This window comes from Protopterus annectens, chromosome 2.part0, assembly GCF_019279795.1.
Source record: "Protopterus annectens isolate FY-2018-M chromosome 2.part0, PAN1.0, whole genome shotgun sequence".
Classification (NCBI taxonomy): Eukaryota; Metazoa; Chordata; order Ceratodontiformes; family Protopteridae; genus Protopterus; species Protopterus annectens.
The window spans coordinates 1,138,400,936-1,138,424,110 of NC_056728.1; positions in this window are offsets into that span (position 1 = coordinate 1,138,400,936).

Sequence of the window (23,175 nt, forward strand, 5' to 3'; positions counted from 1 at the left end):
ATGCATGCACTGACATATATCCCTTACCTGTCCCTGAGTTGACAGACTGTCCCTAACGTATGTTCATATTTTGTCCCTGCCCTCATAAATCATAGATCCTTATTGTCTGTCAGTCATGCCAGACTTTCATTCTTGTTATTGTTCATGAAGTATATCATGAAGGCTGATCTGGTGCTCTATTTGCTTTTTAAGTAAGGTCAAATAATTATTATTGCCTCTGATTTTGCCTCTTCTACATACCTTGTTCCTTATAACTCAGACCATTGCAGTCAGTTAATAATGACAGAGTAAATTAGAGTTTTGTATTTTATAGTGGAAAAACAAAAAGTGCAGGCCCCCTCAGTTAGCATAAAGGATGAAGGCTTGGGCTTCTTAAGCTGCTTTCTGAGCCAAGGGTGCAGGTTTGAAACTTCCCCTTTTTTAAAGACTTATGATAATATGTTAACAGTATCCCTTATATTCAGTAGTGGCATAAGGGACTAATACACAACTAAGGAGCTGGCTGTAGGCTGAGAGTACAGTATTCAAAACCTGCCTTCCTTTTTGCTTTAAATTTTTTTCCAAGAGTTGAGGCAATATGTAAGAGGTGTAAGAGGATTCCCAGTGTTTATTGGTAGTGCATAGGGCTATATCTCTGTTTAAGAGATGTTTGTGAATGGCAACAGTAAATCGACTGAATCTTATTTCACTTCCTTTATGGCACAATTTAAAGAGTTTCCCTTGTCTTCAGTGTTCCCCCAACCAACATCTTTAGTGCTGCAAAACTTTGTTCTGTTATCTTTTTACGTGCTTTCATGGCAAGATCCAAAAAGTATCACTGGTGTCCGGTGCCCCCCTCATACACAAATATTGCAGAATTTGCTCTATTGTCTAAGGTTTTGTGAAGGCATGACAGACACCCAGGCTCAGACATTCATTTATACACTACAATCACACACACACACACACACACACACACACACACACACACACACACACACACACACACACACACACACACATTTGTGCAGTGCCTCAGTAATTTTCTGTTGACTGGTATGGAAATTGCACTTCTGTTGATGGGTTGATGGAAGGGACAACTGTTTTTTTTTCTCCAATGAAGTGCTTCTGAATGCCAAGCCAGTGTTTTCAGATAAAAGCATGTAGATTACTTCTGATGATGACTTTCTTCCATATGTTTTTTTAGTCTCTCTCTTCTCTTGTGAGAGGTATGGCATCTGCCAGGAAATGGCATTTCCCAGGAAATACCTTTCCCTTCCGGTTGTACTCTGCATCCCCATGTAATCTGCATATGTTTTCTGTCGCAATATGTCTAAGTCATGCTTCTCCAATTCACAACAAATATGCCAGAGTCTATGCTTAAAATAATCACTGCATATGTTTCTCTTTAATCTATATGTTTTCCTGCAACTATTTCAGTCACCAGTTTTTCATGTTTGTGTTTACCTCATTCAGCAAAATTATTAGTCAACCCTTAGTCCATTCAGATGGAAACTTTTCCATTTTCCTTTAAATTTTACCTTGTTTTCCTCAAATTTCCTGCTGGGTTTTGTCATTGTGTAAAGCCTAAAGTTATACGTATAATTGTGTGTCGTTTTCTAATATTCTTCATTATAGAAAATGACCAAGAAATATTGATTAGCTATGTTATGCTGACTAGCACATCAGCATTTCTTAAACTTTGCACTTATTATTATTTACTTTTGTGTCTTTAGGCTTTTCCCGGTTAGGGGTCGCCACAGCGGAACTCCGGTCCACTAATGATTGGTAGTTGATTTTTATGTGCCGAGTTACCAGCCCTGATGCACAACCTTCAATGAAGGTACACCCATTCACGCATGTCTCTACGCAGAAGACGCACTAGCTGAGAATCGAACGAGACAGCGTCTTTACTGAGAGGCAACAACACTACCGCAGCACCACCACCAATATTTACTATGCTATATCAGCAATCACACCCCCAAAATCTTTGACTCTACTTTATAGTGTAGTTCATAATTAATATGGGGTTATGAAGAACAGATTATGCGGTGATCCCCTTTTACATAGCAATTGTGTACTTGAACTCTTCGAAGTACACAGCTGTGTATGTTATGAACAGTGCCCTATGTTTCATATATGGTGTAAGAAAGAATTAGCATTGTTATCATGCTTGTATTTGTTTACTTTAGACTTCTTACTCACTTCAAGTAATAAAATGCAAGGTGATATTAATAGTCTTATTAAACAAAATGTATAGCAGTAAATTTAGAAATACACTTTGTTAATTATTTGTTAAATCATTTTCATACCAAAAAACAGAGTCACTCAATATAAACGTTCAGTATAACATTTAATCAACATTAAGAATTAATTTAAAGAATCCATCATCTCTTTGTGTTTTGGCTTAGTATAATATGGATTGCCTTAAGAATCCACTCTTGTCAAGACTAAATGTTCATTCTCTACAGTTAGCCCCCCCCCAAAAAAAAAAAAAAACACCTAAAAAATGACCAGTATTAAAATGCAATTATCTGTTTAAAAACACTTGACAGGGTCGCATGACCCCTTACACTAAGAACATCATTCACAAAATAATTTGCTAATTATTAAAAATATTAAAACCAGTAAAAACATTAAAATAATAATGATAAATAACTAATCAAATGCATTCATTATCTCATACTTTTATATTTTAAAAGAAAGACCCCTGGATTCAATAAATTCCATGCAGGAATAGTACTATTCCTGCATGGAGTGAACCGTGTCTGTTTACTCTTAGCTTTAACAGCAGCGCACCTTGCATATTCATGAAGATGCGCTGCTGCTAAGGCTAAATGGACATGAGCACTGCTGAGTGCAGAGGGCATGTTTAGGTAGTGCATGCACATCTAACATGGCCCCTGCACTCAAAGTGCTGTACAGCATTTTTTTAAAAGCATTTCAGTGTCCGTGAACACTAAAATCAAATAAAATGAGTATTTCAGTGTCTGCGGACACTGAAATGGACAGGTGAGCAAGAAATCAATGCAGGGGGTGTATGACAGGTTCTGTCACACACTCCCTGCATTGTAAAAGTACCATATGGCCATAGCCCTTAACTGTACAGGTTCCTGCAGAATGCCCAGATGCCTGCCTCACATACCTCTCAACCATCTGCAGAAAGAAAGCTGTACAAAGCCATAAATAATGGGGGGACAAAGGCACAAAAATAGGGACACTTTTTAAATATTGCACATGAAAACCAGAAAGTTGATAGAATAAAAGGTTTGCATTTGCATGGACTTCCTGAAGGGTATAAAGACTGAAACTCAAATGTCTGCCATTGTAAAAGTGCCATACGGCCCTAGCCCTCAACTGTACAGGTTTCCGCAGAATGCCCAGATACCTGCCTCACATACCTCTCAACCTCCTAGAGCAAAAAAAACAGTACAAAGCCATGAATAATGGCGGGGGACAAAGGCACAAAAATAGGGACACTTTTTAAATATTGCACTTACAAATCCAGAAAGTTGATAGAATAAAAGGTTTGCATTAGCACGGATTTCCTTAAGGGTATGAAGTCTTAAACTCAAATGTCTGTCAGTATGTTCTGACTTAAGCCCCAAGTGATTTGCCAGTGATTTGCTAGAAAACCACAGTCACACTTCCTAAGTTTGTAAGATTAATAATTAAAATCTCTCCCTATGTGTGCCTTTGCAATTTCCCTTACTGGGACTGACAAGGAGTACAGATACAGCTTTGCATGCAGGCATTCACTGTTTGAGTACTAAATGATTTGCCAATGATTTGCTAGAAAACCACAGTCACACTTCCTAAGTTTGTAAGATTATTAATTAAAATCTGTTCCTATGCGTCCCTTTACAATTTCCCTTACTGGGACTGACAAGGAGTACAGATACAATTTTGCATGTAAGCATTCACTGTTTGAGTACTAAATGATTTGCCAATGATTTGCTAGAAAACCACAGTCACACTTCCTACATTTATAAGATTAAGAATTAAAATATGTCCCTATGTATCCCTTTACAATTTACCTTACTGGGACTGACAAGGAGTACAGATATGGCTTTGCATGCAGGCATGCACTGTTCGAGTACTAAGACAGTCACTTTATTTTTACATGGAAAAGCAGTGCTAAAATTATTATTTTAATTTTAAATTATGTAGTAATTGATATTTGTCAACCAGGGTAGTGTAGCTTGTCTAAAATGTAAGTATGAGTGCATATAACATGTGAAATCATCCATGTATACACAAGTGTCTCATAAAGTATAGTCACACCCCATGGTATTGTAATGAAAGCACACAGAGGGACATCATGTAAAGTAAATCATATACACTTACTAATATGTCAGTAATTATTAATTAAGTCAGTATCCTGATATTTCTCTAAAATGAAAAGTGAGCAATGGATAGCAGTGCTCAGCAATGCTTAGCCAGTGTAAGCATTACTTAAATGTGAATGCTAAGTAGCAGTCAGCTCAGCTAAATGGATTTGTGCACTGTTAAGCAATGCTCAGCAATTACCCCTTTAAGCACTGTTCAATTCAGCTTAGCGGGTTTGCGCACTGCTTAGCTGACCGCAGCATTTTCAGAATGGTCCAATGATGGCAAAGGGTGTCATATAACTACAATAAAAACCTAAACCACCAACTGTTATGTTTATTCTGATATGTTGTTGTAGAAATAGAATGTGTGCAGGTTCTGCACAGAAAATACGGCTTTGACAGCATGAATTAACAGAGGTTGTTCTGAGAATCAGCGAGTATGCAAAACAGTAGCTTGTGGAGCTGTAAATCAAAATATACATGAAATATGACATATGTTATGCACTAAGACCTGAACCCTGAATACTAATGTCAAATATATTATAGTGTGTCCCCTGCTGCAGTGCCTTGTGTTAACCTTTGTTTTTCAGATCGTGTAATTTCAAAAGATTACTACACAGTACAGTAACTATCTGTTATGCATGAATCTCAGGATTACATGATCAGACTTTCTAACCCACAGAGTATTAGACAGAAAACAGTCAAACAAGTGACAGAAGCTCCCCAGTAGCCCAGTGTGATGCAGCCTTGTAGTTCATTTTAGCACATCCAAACATGGTTTGAATCCAGGGAGTGGTACTGAGATATGTGTATATATACACTCAAGAAATCTGGAATATTTGTTAAAACAGTCAGATAGTGGTAACTGATATTTTCTCCACAGGTCTTACAGTAATGAAATGTTTGTAGTAGCTGTTTGAAGGGTATAACAATACACCATGTACAACTGCCCCACTGTCCAACACCATGCCTGTAAATGACAGCAGGATAGGTACATACACCATGCCCTCTTCCAGATACATGTCTCTCAAGTGTCATGCTGTCACAGCTAGTGGTTATTGCTGCCAATCACCTTGGGCAAAGATAAGAATCCAAGTGAACTATACTAGTAGCAGACTCACGCAACATCATTGCAGGGTGCTCCTTCTTTACCAAGTATGCAACCCTGACATGTAAAAGCCCCCTCCAGTATAGTAGCCACAGTTCAGCCAGTCTGCTCCGTACCATTATAGGTTAACAGTCTAACAGGTATGTATGTGCCACAGAAGCTATGGGTCATAGGTAGATGTAAAGTAAGGGCAGATCAGTAGAGTATTGAGCAGTACTGTTGTGAAATATAGAAGCCGATACAGTTGTTAATGGAGTTTTTATTCTCTCCCTCCACCTGTCATCTACATCAATAATTATTATTCATATACTATGGGTATGTTGTTTTCAAAACCTATTGTTGGGACATGTGTAAAATGCTTACTGTTGTTATGTTTATGCATGTGTTCTGTTTGCTATGCAACTGTTTCAAATCTGTTGGTTTCTGTTAACTGGAACACCCATGCATGCTTTTATAACTAATTTTGCAATGTGTTGCTCATGACTACCCAATATATCTGGGAAAACCACAACACCATATCATGTTTGGGAAGGCAGATCCCAGCAGATCTGCCTGTCCCACACCATCTGACTGTTGCACTGGGCCCCAGCATGTCTGGGACCCAACACGGAACATCCTCCTCCGTTGGTCTTGCGCCACCTCTGGGTGGAACTGCCTTAGGGGATGGACCCCCTCAGGTGCAGGTGTAGAGAGGAGCCTGTCACCCACAGGATGGGCTAGGGTATGGTGCGCAGCATCATCCACTCTGAGTTGGGTGGGCAGCTGCGCCAGATGGAGGGCCACCTGGTGACCTTGAGGGGTAGGCTGCCCCTCTTGTCCAGCCCCCAGCTCAGCCATTTTCCGGGCCATGAATGTGCAGTGGTGACTGCCCATGGGTGGAGACCTCAGACACACTGTATCCATTTGGGGGCTCATAGGCCTCTGATTCCCAACCACCTTCCCTGTCCAAGGTGTTAACCCCCTCATGTGTCATATACTACCCCTGTCTACTGTCTTGTGTGTCATGTCTGTCTTTAAATGCTACCTATCCTATAAAACCTACCTCCCCAAACATACCTACAGCCCTTCCCCAACATCCCAATCTCACCTAAAAAAAAAAAAAGGACATCTGTCCCACAAAAAAATCATTGCCCCATACATAGATGTATATTTTGCCCCATGTACAGTGAAATTAATCAATCTAACCCACAAATTGTTCTACGGATTTCTGTTGCCAACACCTCTCCCTGTGGGGTGTGAGGCTGTAAATTCCAAATTCTACACATTATTCATAGCTGTTGCTGCAGAAGAAATGTAGAGCTGTGTTACTTTCCTACACCCATACTGCACATCCCTAGCTGGTTTTCCTAATGTTTTACTGCTTGCTTGCCCCCATTTCACTACTTTCCTATAACCATTTTTTTCTTTTCTTTAATTAAAATTAGCGGGGGTGTAAGCAGTGCTAAGTGGGCTTAACCATCTGTTAGCATCACTTAGCTCTGTGTGAAAGCACGCAAACTCACTTACAACTGCTTAAAAGTGCCTTAATCACTCTATCTCTATCAGCACTTATTCAGCCTAGCAACAAAGCAACCAGCCCTGTCCAGTCTTGAACCCAGGATGCTGGCATTTCAATCACAGCAATGTACCACTACATCATCTGCGCTATGGGAATTTGTAATGCTTTTGCAAATATCATATATTCTGGTCATTTAACATTAATGAAAAATGTCAGCACTTCCAAGTCTTGACTTTAAGACCTTGTGCACTACAACCACAGCAATGTACCTCTATACGATCTGGCGGCTATATGTGTAGAAGTCTGTTAGAGTAGTATGGTTTGATTTAACATATAATTCCTGATAGATTCCAGGTCTGAAACATAAATGAATGTCATCATTTACTGATGTCAGTGGTGACATCATCCCAGTGATTTGTTAGAAACCCACAACTGTTATGGGGAACAGACCAAACATATGAACCATGCATATGGGCAGTGTCTAGACATCTGGACAGTGGAGGGGTATGACTGCAGTCATATAACAGAAGAGAAAAAACAGTGAGAGTTGCCAACTATTACATGCAGCACATTCTGAACCACAGTAAGACCAACACGACACTACCCCAAATCAGCTCTGGGGAATTACACTTGTATTTACAAATATGTCATGCACTACAGGGATGGAACTGTAGGAAAAAGCAGATATTGGTATGGAAATGTCCACCCACAACCATTTGCACCACAGTCATAGCAACATACCAGTACCCCAAATGAACTCTAGAGTACGACTGTTTGAAGAAACATATCCTGACTGCCAGTCACACACTACACTGACATATACTGGCCCAACTCACAGTCTACTGGGAATCTTGAGGTGTTACAGGACATTTCTCAGTCTGCCCCTACAAACATAGACCACTAGCAACTGTAGCAGCATGCACAGTCAGATAGAAAATGATCTATGACACTCACATCTGCTACTCTCCCTACTCAGCCCAACAGACATTTACACACATCACTGCTACACAATCTTGATGGTCTGTTAACAATGGACAGACATACATAACTCTCAACTGTACAGATTTCTACAGAATGTCCAGGGTGTGAGGCCATATTTATGGCCATTGCCACATACCACTTTCAGGAGTCTGATAAGTCACTGGGATGATATCAGGAGTACAGTCACTTAATAATGATATACCATAACTCTGAACCTCTTACTGCAAGACATCTGGATGAAGCATGACATACATGGGGGGCAGGGGCCAGAAAGGGGGACATATCTCACATAATGGTGTACAAACTGATGCAGTTGCTGATGTTGCAGGGTTTGTTGTAACATAACATCCCTGAAGGATATGATGTCTGAAACACTAATGGATGTTAACATTTACTAACTACAATCCTCACATTATCCTACTGATTTCTCAAAAACAGATATTGTCTGAGGAACAAACCAAACATAACAGGTAAATCTCTGGGCAGTTTGTGGACATCTGGACAGTTGACAGGTATGTCAGACATATATCACTCTCAGATGTCAAGTCACGCAGAAAATGTATGTCCAGACAAACCCTGTTAATCTAGCAATCTTCTATGCCTATAAGAGCAATAGTTAGAATCTGTATCCAATTCTAGAGTTTGTCCCCCATGTTGTTAGGCTGTCTCCACATGTCTTGTAATGAGAGGTATTTCCACCTACCATCTGTGAAGCTGTAGCCTCCACACCTCCATAATGTCCTCCACCCAGGCAAGGAAAAGTGGCAAGGCCCACATGAAGGAATTAATTATAGCACTGTGTTGCTATGGCATTGGCTAATGGAAAGACAACACAGCTGCTTTGGATGCAAGTAGCAAGTGGGAGACACTGGTGCACAGGCCATCACCTCCTCATGAACATTACCTACAAAAGGCAAGCTGCCGCCTAGGCAACACAGGTCTGAACCCATCTACACAAAAACTGACTGCGACTACACAAACCTAATATTACCATTATTCTGAGGAAACTCTTCAGCACTATAACAGGTATGTCAATCACGTAAGCTTGTAATGGAATGCAGAAGGGGGGATGCAATAATGCCTAATAGGAAGTTAAACACTAGGTTGCAACAAGACCTGCTGGACTCCTATGCTGTTGTCCAGCACATATGGCCATTCCTGCTTGCTCTGTCTGCATTGACATGGATCACATCTCTGACCCCTGAGTCACCCCAGCAAAGGTCAGCTCATGTGTGGCTACTACTGGATTGTCTGTTGTCTGATACTGAGTGTGACACTGCTAGGCCAGCTACCTGGGATGTTGTACATATTCATATGTCACCTGTGAATGCTACTATGATACATATGCCTGTCCTACAAATGTAAGAGTCTTATATAGGGTATGTGCATAGTACACAACAGGCGAAGAAGTGTGTGTTGAAATGTATGTTATATACTGAGCCCATACTTGACAAATGTCAAGAGTTTTGCAGACTGACCATATGTCTGGCTCATATTTGTAGTGAATGCCTCATACAGTTGTGTATTGTCTGTCACATCATTGGCAACCTATTAAAGGCTGAATTCATAAGATAATAGCATACATTTGATTGTCAGATATCATATCCTGCAGAGTAGACCTGTGAATGTGACACCGTCTTTGCTGGCAACTACATGTGTTTCAGATAGATTCATAAAGTGACACTATTTTCCAGTCTTTCCCCACCAGTGACATGTGCCTTTGTGCAGATGTCTTTCTCTAACAGGAGCTAGGTGTCTTAGCATGAAACCCATGTGAATGCAAGCGTACCTTGTCCTGTAGGATGCCGACATTTGTGCAGTCACTGACACCTTCTGTGGAGAACACACTAACCTTGCCAGGTTACTCATCACATCATATGCTTAGACCCCAAATAGAGGGCTGCAAAGCCACAGGAGGTGGAGTGTTGAACATTATCATACACATACACATCTCCAGGCTGGCTAAACAGTATGACACATGGGAGACATCCCGAGTGCAGTTAACAGTTGACACAACCCCTAGCTAGCTACAAGCCTCCAACCATGACTATGGACACCCACCACACTTATTGGGACTTGCTGGAATCTGTCAGGATTCAATCATCTACCCTGGTCCTGAGTGACATCAACTACCCAACCATAGTGTGCATGACCTGTGCCACCTGAACATGAATGCACAGAGATTCCTCTGCTTTGTCAATGGGAATGCAGTGGATCAGCTGGTCAACACTCCTACGACAGGTGGAAATATCCTGTATCTGGTCCTAACCAACATGAGTAGCCACTGTAGTACTCTTACAGTGTCATCCTCCTTGGTAAGATCTGACCACATAGCCATCACTGTTCAGGTCACCATCTCCCCTGCTCCCCTGTCAGGGTCACACAAAATTAACTTTACACAAATGACTATAAATCTCCTCAGAGCAAGTAGAAGTAGCTTTACAGCCAATGTCCCATCAGTTGGAATTAGCAGTAGTGTCCAGGCTCACACCGCAATACTATGTGGGCACCTACATAGCTGTATGGACTCAGCAATACCTGACAGGACATCATCTCCATCAAGGTAGGGTAAATGTCCATGGTGGACAGCAGCAATACACAAATACCATAATAGGTGGAAATAATTGCTGGACAGGGCCAAGAAGGAACAGGTGCCTTATTGAAAGCAATGTCACCTAGGTCTGGACAAGCAAATAAGGTCACAGATGAATTACCCTAAGGCTATCTTTGAGTGCAAACTGGACACTTCCACCAAGGCCAATCACTAGGCCTTCCACACATGTGTCTGCAATCCTAGAGGCAGCACACACATCTTCTCAGTAGTGGTGGTCAATAACACCACATACACATACAGCATAGATATAGGCAACTAGTTGCAGACAGGTGAAGTGTAAACATCACCTCCCTGTCCCGCCATCAGTGCACATGTGCATGCACAGCACCTGCCTCCCTCCCCTAATCATCAGGAAGCAGGTCCATAATGTCCTCTCAAAGGCAAAACACAGAAGTCTCCATAGGCCTGATACCATCCCTGTCTGCATCCTACATGAACACAGGTATGGGCTCTCAGATCCATTCTGCACTGTAGTCAATGAAAGCCTGAGTACCGGTGTCATCCCATCTGCACGGAGGACAGCCACTGTCATCCCTACACACAAAGGCAGAGCAATCCACTTACCCAGCCAATCATATGCACATCAGCCTAACTAGCCTCTTCAGCAAGGGCATGGAAGGAAATATCAAGGATATTATGAAGAGGGACATTGGCAACATCAAAATGCCTGAGCCCACACAGCATGGTATTGTCAAAGGGAGATCAGGCCTGTTAAACCTGGTTGACCACTTTGAAGTGGTCAACAAACACAAGGACGAGGGGAGGATGGTGAACAATCCCTATCTTCACCTAGCCCATTTCTCTCACAATAATCCCCAGGTGGCCAGGATACATGCACTTACACAGCTAGGCATCACCCTATATGTTACCAGATGGGTAGCTAACTGGCCCAATGATTGTACACACTCAGTCAAAGTAGTGGAACCCACCTCTAGTAGTAGAGTCTTCCAAAGCGGTGTACCCCAAGGATTGGTCTGGGGGCCTCTACTATTTCAGATATACGTATCTGAGGTACAGGACAAAAGCAGTGGTCTGTGGCTGACCAGGTGTATAGATGCTTGCAAGATGGCCACTGTCTTACATTCCCCTACTGATGTGAGCATCCCCCAAGTGGCTCTCACCCAATTAATGACTGGTGCAAGAAGCAATTCTGCAAACTGAATGCCAGGAGAGGCATCATTCTCCCTACTGTGGCAGATGTCATCCACATAATTATGACAGTAATAATGCACTGAGCATGCAATCAGGTGTGAGGCAACTTGTGCACCAAGGTTGGTAGTAACCTGACAGTTTCCCACTACGTGGGCACCATTGTACAGAAGGCTGTCTACATGGCCCACCTCACAAATACGGGTATGTCATCCAGGAACCAGGAGGCCACAACATCCCTGTACTCCACCCTTATCAGATCCATTACCAAGTACAATGGCTCCTTTGGCATGTACCTTGCCAAGCAAATGCAGCAGTTGCAGAGACCACAAAGGTTGCTGACCAGGCAAATCCAGGGTCTGTAACACCTATCCAATACAGGTAGGCTGAAAGCCCTGTCCCTGTACTCAGTCTCATACAGACTGATCATAGGTGACCTGTGTCTGGCATACAAGGCCATTTCCAAACCCGCATTGATGGCATTTCTGCATATCTGTAAGACAAACCCCACTCACGCGTCATGCAAGCAAGGCCCTCACCTGGTCTGTGACATGTATAGTACTTATTGGCGGGATAGTGTAGAGTCCCACACAATACACTGTCTGTAAAATACACTCCCTCCCCCTGTCTAGCAGAGTATATGTATAGCCCTCTTGAAGTAGAAGCTGGACAACTGCATGGGAAACAGATGGGACACCCCTGGGATCCCACAGGTGTTCCAGCTGGACAGGGGAAACAGGTGCTGGCTTGGAAGGGAAAAGGGCAAAAGTCTGGGCCTGGCTTATGAGGGCATAAGGGCCAATAGCCTGGTATCATCTTATGAGGTTATGCACCTAGTACTTTACATGTTTCCTATATGTATTGCAGACTGTCCTGCAATGTTGTTTGAAATGAATCCCTGTGAGTCTGAACTGTGTAGGTACTGCAGTAATAGTGTATAGCCTTGTCCTTATATCAGTTATCATAGCATATCATTACACCTTGTCATTGTGTGTGGTCTGTATAGCAGTAAGTCAGTTCATACACTATGTGCATATGCACTTGGTGACACTGTATAGCTCACTCCAATAGCCTTGTCTTGGCCACAATTACCATTCTGCTACTAGGCCCATCACACAGTAGAATTTGTCATCCTTTGTTGAGGGCCTTACAGTAGCAGTGAAAGAGAAGGATTGCGGCAGCCAGAACTACCGTAAGGTCTGCCTTGAAGGGCCCATAGGTGTCACAGCTGTGCCAGACTGTATCAGGAATGTGTGTGTGTGTGTGTGTGTGTGTGTGTGTGTGTGTGTGTGTGTGTGTGTGTGTGTGTGTGTGTGTGTGTGTGTGTGTGTGTGTGTGCGTGTATCAGCGTGCGTGTATCAGCAAACATAATACTACAGGGTAAAAGCCAAGGGTGAAGAGTGGATAAAACAACAATTAATAATCCAGCAACCACTCCGACTCCAATAACTAATGCCCAAACGTTTTATTCACAATACCACAATAAAATAAAAAATACATCCAGGTCATCAGGCTTCATATATCTAACTTTATCATCACATCTTATTTCCCCTAACAATACCTTTTCATCCTTAGTCAAATTAAAAACTCTCCTTTTATGTTCATTAAGCTTTTTGTATATTTCCTGAGAACATACACTTTCAAAGGAACTTAGAATAGGTAGTAACGGGGGGTTATAACAACTTTTTTTCCTTATCATATTCTTTTTCTTGTGTGTATTTCCTTCATTACTATCTCTGTTTAACACCTTAAGATTTAGTTTCCTAACAAATATTTTCAGTTCTATTAAGGTTTTACTAATATCTTCTCTAACCGTAGGAACAAATTTTAACCCTTTCATTAATAAATTAAACAAACCTTTACTCAGCTCTAATCCGGCATAATTATAGACCTTAAACCCTTTGTAGAAAAATACTAATCCATCATCAGAAGTAATGTCTTCATATGGGTTGTTCACATTTGTCACCTCAATTATTCGTAACTGTTCTTTCGTCGGTTCATTGGGTTTCGATAATTGTATTGAAATCTCCCCTCCCCCATGTCCCCTAAAAAATCAGATTTTTCTAATCTTCCTTGATTTTTATTAAAAATCCTTTCTGATCTTCTTAATGGTGGAAATTCAGTGTCATACGAGTTTACATTATTAATCTGTTTATTATTAACATTTTGATTCATACCACCCATACGGGTTCCTACGGTTAGAGACGATATTAGTAAAACCTCAATAGAACTGAAAATATTTGTTAGGAAACTAAATCTTAAGGTGTTAAACAGAGATAGTAATGAAGGAAATACACACAAGAAAAAGAATATGATAAGGAAAAAAAGTTGTTATAACCCCCGTTACTACCTATTCTAAGTTCCTTTGAAAGTGTATGTTCTCAGGAAATATACAAAAAGCTTAATGAACATAAAAGGAGAGTTTTTAATTTGACTAAGGACAAAAAGGTATTGTTAGAGGAAATAAGATGTGATGATAAAGTTAGATATATGAAGTCTGATGACCTGGATGTATTTTTTATTTTATTGTGGTATTGTGAATAAAACATTTGGGCATTAGTTATTGGAGTCGGAGTGGTTGCTGGATTATTAATAATACTACAGGGTATTAACTCACATATGTAGTCTTCCCCTCACAGGTGAACACAGGGGTTGGTGTCCCTCCCCCTCATAATCTGATGTCAGTGTCTTAGAGCACTCCTATGATGATGGTGGTCATAGTGAGGCACAGATGGGATTGTTGGTGCCTGAATCCATGCCATTGTTTGGTATCCCACTTTCACCCAACATGTCCCTACACACAGTCAGTATGACCACACATACCCAGTCCCCATCAGCCACGGATAATGGACAGGTTAAGGGTGGTGGCATGGAACAGGCTAGTGTGTTGAGTATGGTGAGTGTGAATGTAGACACCAGCCATAGGAAGAGAGCAGGCAAGATCACACACAGGCACATAAACAGGGGTACAAAACAGAGGACTGCTGCCCATCAAGCCCCTGTCACAAGTGCCACACCAGGTGTCACCAGATGCATGTTATGGTCCATCATGGAGGCACAGGTGCATATTGACTGCAACACTAGACAGATGCTCAGGGTCATGAATGCAGTGCTCCCTGCCATGTGTGACAACCTCCATGGCATTTGTGATGCTATACATCATCTTGCTGATGTCATGGATAGATACTGGGGTGAGACATTGTCACTACTTGACTGTGCACTGTCTGTGGTTGAGCATGTGGTGAGAGTAGGGCATCGGCCAGGTGGACGTAGGTGGGCAACATGATCAGCTGTGAGCCCACATGGCCGTGCACATTCACAGTTCCATAGTGGCAGTACTAACAGCACTACTAAAGGGAGGGTACCTTCCACACAACACTAGAGCGGGCCATAGGCACATTGTCCTGGCCAGTCCCATCAGGGACACGGATTTAGTAGACAGCAGTCACCATCCGGGAGTAGTACTGCATCTGTCTTTGGGCCTGGCAGTGCAAGAGATATTCCTGGCAGAAAGTTACCGCATCCCTGCCAGTAGATGGCAAACCATACATCCTGCCATGTACTTTCTATACCAGAAGAATGCAAAGTTCCTGTAATCATTGCTGCACAGGTAAAAAACACACTCTCCAAAGCCAAGAACGCAGCATCCATTGGGACCGGACAACATCCCAGGCTGCATTCTACATGAACTACAGAAAGAACTGGCACCCTACCTAAGCACCATGTTCAATCATAGCCTCACCTCAGACTTTGTGACAACTGAATGGTGCACAGTGACAGTTATCCCACTTCACAAAGGGGGAGCCACCACAGACCCCAGGTACTACCACATCATTAGCCTGATGAGCCTGGTCTGCAAGGCTACAGAACGTATCATCATGGAACTTACAAACAATGACATTGGTAATCTCCAAACTCTGGACCCCACCCAGTACGGGTTAGTAAAAGGCAGATCATGTCTCTTAAACCTGATAGACTTCTTTGAAGCATTCACCAAAGCCATAGATGAGGGTAAGGTGGTTCACACAGCCTATCTAGATCTTGCCAAGGCACTCTAGAATTATAGATAAACTAACTAAACTAGGTATAAATCCCTATGTCACAAGATGGGTTGCCAACTGGCTCACTGACAGAACCCACACTGTGAAAGTAGCAGACTCCAAATCCGACTTCAGACCAGTGACAAGTGGAGTACAACAGGGTTCAGTCCTGGGTCCTCTCCTGTTTGGTGTCTTCTACTGTGAAGTACAGCCTAACACAGAAGGTCTTTAGCTAATGAAGTTCACAGATGACTGCAAACTAGGAGCCATAATAGAAACTCCTAATGATGTGGCCATCCTACAAAAGGGCCTCACTAAGACAGATGCCAGGTGTCAAAGCCATGGCCTCAAGCTCAATGCCAAAAAGTTCATTGTCATCCCTTTTGGTAAAAACTCTGTACCCATGAACTATCACATAGGCAGTAGTCTACTTGATACCAAAAGTGTGATAAGAGTTCTTGGGACACAGGTGGATAGTGGTCTCTCCTTTGATAATCACATTGCCACAGTAGTCAGGAAATCCTGCTATGTGGCACACCTCATCACAAAAGGTTTCTCATCCAGGAAAAAAGAGGTCATTGTTCCCCTCTACTCATCACTCATTAGACCCATTATTGAATACAGCGCCCCTTTTGGTATGTACCTTACAAGACATCTACATCTGGAAAGGCCACAGGAATACCTCACAAAGAGGATTACTGGCCTCAAACAGATGCCCTACGCAGACTGTCTCAAAAAAACACCAGCTTTACTCCTTCACGTATCGCCTACTCAGACGCGATCTCTGCCTAACATACAAAGCTATGTCAAACCCAGAGTTGTTGGACATGGTCGACTTAAAGAAATCCCAAACCCTCTGAGCTTCACGCTCTAGGGAGCTAAACCTTGTCACCACAATAAACAGAACATGCTGGAGGGATAGATTCCTGTCCCAGAGACTTCCTATTCTCTGGAACAAACTACCTATCTATATCAAACAAAGCTCCTTATTAGCACTCTTCAAGAAAAATATGTGATGATTGGATGGGAGATAGGAAATTCACCCCAGGGATCACTTCCATGGCTCTGTTCAACAGGGGCACAGGAAAATAATTTTATTGGGTGGCGAAAGCCAGGGTACCTTTTTGGCTAGGCTTATATAGGCCATAGGGCCAATAGCCTAGTACTTGCCTATGAACCTATAGTATCGACAGCTGTCCAACATAGCCCTGTGTTTGGCATCCATATCACTTGATGGTGTGCAGACAAACACACATCTCTATCCCAAGCCAGTCACCACCAGACACACACAGCCCCTCTGCATGGCCCAGATGAACATCACCCCTCCACACACACACACACACACACACACACACACACACACACACACACACACACACACGCAATGTCAGCCATATGGTTCAGCTTAGGCCTCTGGCAATTCAACATCACACCCTGTGCATGTGATGATACTTGTGCCACAAACCTGTTATCCATACCATTGATGCACTGTCATTCTCATATGGATCTGATGCACAGGGTGACTATAGTACAGTGTAGCAATGTTATGCTGTGTAAGGTGCTGTCTGCTGGTAGTAGTTATAAGTCCATATTGAGGTGCATGTACCTTGTTAGCCATGAGGCACTATTGCTGTTAGTACTGCTGCCTTACTGTAGTGTCACGTACTGTATTCCGATTGTGTTCTAGGTGTCTGTGTGGATGCAGGTTGTGGGCCTGCTGACAGTAACAATGATAAGTAAGGTGGGGTGGAAGCACAGTGACCTTTTCATAGCCAAGTTACAGCTGTATATGTACATGTTTATCAGGTGTGTTTACATGTAAAATTGTGTGTGAGGGGCAATTGTGGCAGACAGTGTGACCTTGCATACATACCCATGACACAGCCACCTAGCCTTCATACATGTTACCTGGGTGTTCTGTAGGACCGCAGGCTCACACATACAGAGGAGGTTACTTGAGTGCTGGCACCAGGTCCCTCACAAGCTTAGCCATTACTTTAACTACAACAGATTCAGCTATCAGCACCTGTTGCCCCTGCCATTCCTGCCACATCCACTCAATCATTATGCAGTTGATGAAGGTATGCCTGGTACTATGTATGACAAATTTGGGGTATGTATTCCTGACACAGGTCAGCCTGTGTTAGTCTAACCTGACAATCATCAGCATGTATCTCTGCATGTCTTATATGCATGTCTGGCCTCTCATGCTGGTAGTGCACACAGAGTCATAGTCCTGTACAGTGGGCAGCTAATGAATGGCTGATCACAGGGCCTACCTGCACAGTCTTATGAACAATAGCGCTAGATACATAATACAGATAGTACAGCTGTACTGTAGTGTTGTAGTGTCTGCCACTACTATTGAAGTGGGTGATAATTGCACAGGCTGTTAGGATTGCCAGTGGTGGGTTCAAAGGCATGTTAGAGCCATCTGACACACATACACACACACACACTCACACACACACACACACACACACACACACACACACACACACACACACACACACACACACACACACACACACACACACACACACACACACACACACACACACACACACACACACCGCTGCATGGGGGCATGCACTAAGACACACATCACAGTAGATGACCTACCCATCTATTAATGTACAATACACAGTGATATGACCATTGCACCACAGTGGCCTGGTGTTAGAAACTATGTAACTGTGCTTGTACCGTGGATGACACCTGTATGGGCTCACATTAGGTTGGCAATGGGAGAGTTCACAGGGTGGAAGAGGCACACAAAATGATATAGCCATCACATAAACACACTGAAGACAGCCACAGGGGCTGTGCATAAAGAAACACATACACAGTTGCCAATAGACATATTAGTAACCCTACATATCCACTTGTATGTATTATAGTGCTGCATACACATGACATTCTCCACACAGATTATATGCCTGGGACATAACACAACCTCTTACAACAGGTAATCTTGCAAATGCCTTCATGGATTGTGGGATAACCCACCAGACATAGCGATTGGTCTCGTCTACTGCCCCTACAAACCTGCACAAGTGATAGAGTGCCAGACTTTGTATCAGAATGATGTGTCAGTCAGGTATGATGTCTGATGCTGGCATGTGTGTCAGTATGGTAACTGTGACATATTTGGCAATGATATCACAGGAATGTTCATTGTCAGGGGACACAGACCACATATAGGTCGCAAATGTGGATATCTCATGTACATTTGAACAGATAACTGGTATGGGCTGTATAGTGTTACATGGTGCATGTGAGGCAGATGCCATTAACAGGGTCTTTAAAGTAATGCCATGGGTGGGGGTCAACGGGCCTTAAAATGGTATAACCTACACATACAACAGCCACAGGGGATATGCTTCACACACACTACTATAGTTGTCAGTATTGAGATTAGAACCCCTATCTATCTAAGTATTTCGCTATAGTATTGCACACACACACACACACACACACACACACACACACACACACACACACACACACACACACACACACACACACACACACAAAATCACAATTGCCAGAATACTACAGTTTTACGCAGTTAGCACACATGCCACAGAGCTTATAGGATTTAACAGTGTTGCATGGTATGACTAAGGTGATTACATCAAGAGCCCTTGTAAAGTATGGCAATGGGAAATGTACTGGGTGGGAAGCGCATCAAAATACATTACTGTACAAATATACACACTTACAAACACCTTCGCACTCATTTGGCACACCTGAATGTAGAACCCCTGCATATCTATTTATCTGTACTATACTAACAAAGTTACAATTACTACTGCAAGGTAAAAAGCAAGAAGCTGAATGTCAATCATTTTATTAAGCACATTTCATCTCACTTCTAGCGAGACTTCTTCAGATAACAAACAATCCACACTTGCCATTTTTATTTTAAACCAACCAATCATAATGGTCCATCAATCAGTCTACTATACTCTGGTTTAACTATTTCACTTCTTTTACTCCCACAGCCCTATTTATAAATTATAAAATCATACATTGCTACGTTTTAGCACACACAAAATTGAGGCAACTTCATTTAAGCCTGGGAAACAGCAAGCACTTGTCCGTAGTTGCCATAACAAGATTTTTGACCCTCTCTGTTACTACTCTTAATTTGATCTAGTCCTCTGAATTTAAATTTATGATCTGGGTTATCCATAATGTGCTTTGCTAATGCATTATCATGCTTTCTTCTATTTATACAATAAATATGTTTGTATACACATTCCTTAAGTTTTCTATCCATCTTCCCGATGTAGAATGCTGAACAGTGCTGGCACTGTGCAATGTAAACTATCGTTCTTGATTGGCAGTTCAGTCTATATTTGATAGTATATTTTTTGTCTTTAACTATATAGTTTCTTCCCATTGCCATATACTTGCAATAATTGCACGTCACACCTGTACATGCCTTGTCTACTGGGAAAATTCACTTCATTCTTCTCTAAGGTACTTCAAAATGGGTCCCCTTTTGTATATAATTTTCTGTGTAGGCTGTAGTCTATGTCTCACATATGCATTGTTTCTCAAAATATTCCATTTCTTATAAATAATACTCCTAATTTCTTTTACTTCAAGGCTATCTGTGATTATCAAACTATGTGACATAACCACATCCTTTGTTTGTCCTATAATATTCCCATTATCAGCAACAACATTATTTAGCTCACTTTGACCAGCCAAAATCGGTTTAAAAACTCCAATTCTTTTTTTTTTCTTGCACTTCCATCGCTACATTCTTCACCAGTGTAATGGGATATATTCTCCCAAGAAACATATTAGTTATGTTATTACATTCAGTAGCCCTTAACATGTTAGAGCCATCTGACACACACATGCACACACACCGCTGCATGGGGGCATGCACTGAGACACACATGCACATGGAGGTGACACTTATCAGAGTAGATGACCTCCCCATCTATTAATGTACAATACACAGTGATACGACCATTGGTTTTAGATACTATGTAACTGTGCTTGTACAGTGGATGACATCTATATGGGCTGACACTATGTTGGCAATGGGGGAGTTCACAAGGTGAAAGAGGCACACAAAATGGTATAGTCATCACATACACACACTGAAGACAGCCACAGGGGCTGTGCATACAGAAACACATACACAGTTGCCAATAAACGTATTAGTAACCCTACATATCCACTTGTATGTACTATAGTGCTGCATACACATGACATGCCCCACATAGATCATATGTCTGGGATGTAACACACAACCACTTATAACAGGTAATCTTGTGAATTCTTTCATGGATGATGGGATAACCCACCAGACATAGAGACTGGTGTCATCTACTGCTCCTACAAACCTGCACAAGTGACAGATTGCCAGACTTTGTATCAACATGATGCGTCAGTCAAGTATGATGTCTGATGCTGGCATGTGGGATAGTATGGTAACTGTGACACATTTGGCAATGATATCACAGGAATGCTCATTGTCAGGGGACACAGACCACATATAGGTTGCAAATGTGGATGTCCCATGTACATCTGTACAGATGACTGGTATGGGCTGTATAGTGTTATATGGTGCATGTGAGGTAGATGCCATTAACAGGGTCTTTAAAGTAAAGCCATGGGTAGGGAATCAACAGGCCTTAAAATTGTATAACCTACACATACAACAGCCACAGGGGGGTAAGCTTCACACACACACTACTATAGTTGTCAGTACTGAGATTAGAATGCCTACCTATCTAAGTATTTCCACTATAGTATTACACACACACACACACACACACACACACACACACACACACACACACACACACACACACACACACACACACACACACACACACACACACACACACACACACACACACACACACACACACAAGCACACACACAATCAGAGTTGCCAGTATACTACAGCTTTATGCAGTTAGCACACGCACCACAGAGCTTATAGGATTTAACAGTGTTTGCATGGTATGTCTAAGGTGATTACATCAAGAGTCCTTGAAAAGTATGGCAATGTGAAATGTACTGGGTGTGAAGGGTATCAAAATACATTACCCTACAAACATGCACACTTGCAAATACCTTCACACATCAATCAATCTACTATACTCTGGTTTAACTATTTCACTTTTTTTACTCCCACTCCCCTATTTATAAATTATAAAAGGGTTCCTATTAGAATGACAAAAATGCACTTTGTCGAATGCAATTTTTGTCGACACACGTAGAGCGAACAGGCAAAACAGTGAAGTGGCTGTTCAGTGAATTCTTTCCCTGAAGTGTAGTGTGGTCCCTTGTCCGGTATAGCTCCCAAGTGTGAATGTGCAACAGTTACTGACCTTAGGGTTAGGGTGCGGGTTAAGGTAAGTGCATAAGTATGAAAGTGTTTACTGTTTTTTATTTTGCATTACATGTATGGTTGAGTTACGTGTGTATGTGTTTTCAGCTGTTTACTTTTGTTTTGGGGGGGTAGAATTAGGGTTAAGGTAAATGTGTATGTGTTTGGAACTGTTTATGTAAATGTGCAAGAGTTACTGACCTTAGGGTTAGGGTGTGGGTTAAGGTAAGTGCATACGTTTTAAAATGTTTACTGTTTTTTTTTTTCGTTAGATGTATGGTTGAGCTACGTGCATATGTGTATTTAGTTGTTTACTGTTTTTTTTGGGGGGGATATAATTACGGTTATGGTATGTGTGTATGTGTTTGGAAGTGTTTAATGTTATTTATTTATTTATTTTTGGAACAGAGATTTCTTTCCCTAGGAAAGAAATCGCTGTTCGGTGGTCTCGACATTTTCAGCTTTCGCTGAAAATGTGCCGATGAAACATTGTTCGCTGTTTTCAACATTCAATGTTTCAATATAGAACCTTATAAAATCATACATTGCATGAACCATATTTTTCTAAAACTCCATACATTTTCTACTAGCCATAAAATATTTTATATCCATACTTTTCTAACCAATTTAATAAAACTTTCTTATCACTGTAAAGTGCTTTTACGTCAACAAACTTTTTAAAGTTTTAGCACACACAAAAGTGAGGCAACTTCATTTAAGCCTGGGAAACAGCACACACTTGTCTGTAGTTGCTATAACAAGATTCTGGGCCCCCTCTGTTACTACTCTTAATTTGATCTATTCCTCTGAATTTAAATTTATGATCTGGGTTATCCATAATGCGCTTTGCTAATGCATTATCATGTTTTCTTCTATTTATGCAATAAATATGTTTGTATACACATTCCTTAAGTTTTCTATCCATTTTCCCGATGTAGAATGCTGGATAGTGCTGGCACTGTTCAATGTAAACTACCATTCTTGATTGGCAGTTCAATCTATATTTGATAGTGTATTTTTTGTCTTTAACTATATAGTTTCTTCCCATTGCCATATACTTGCAATAATTGGACATGTCACACCTGCACATGCCTTGTCTACTGGTAAAATT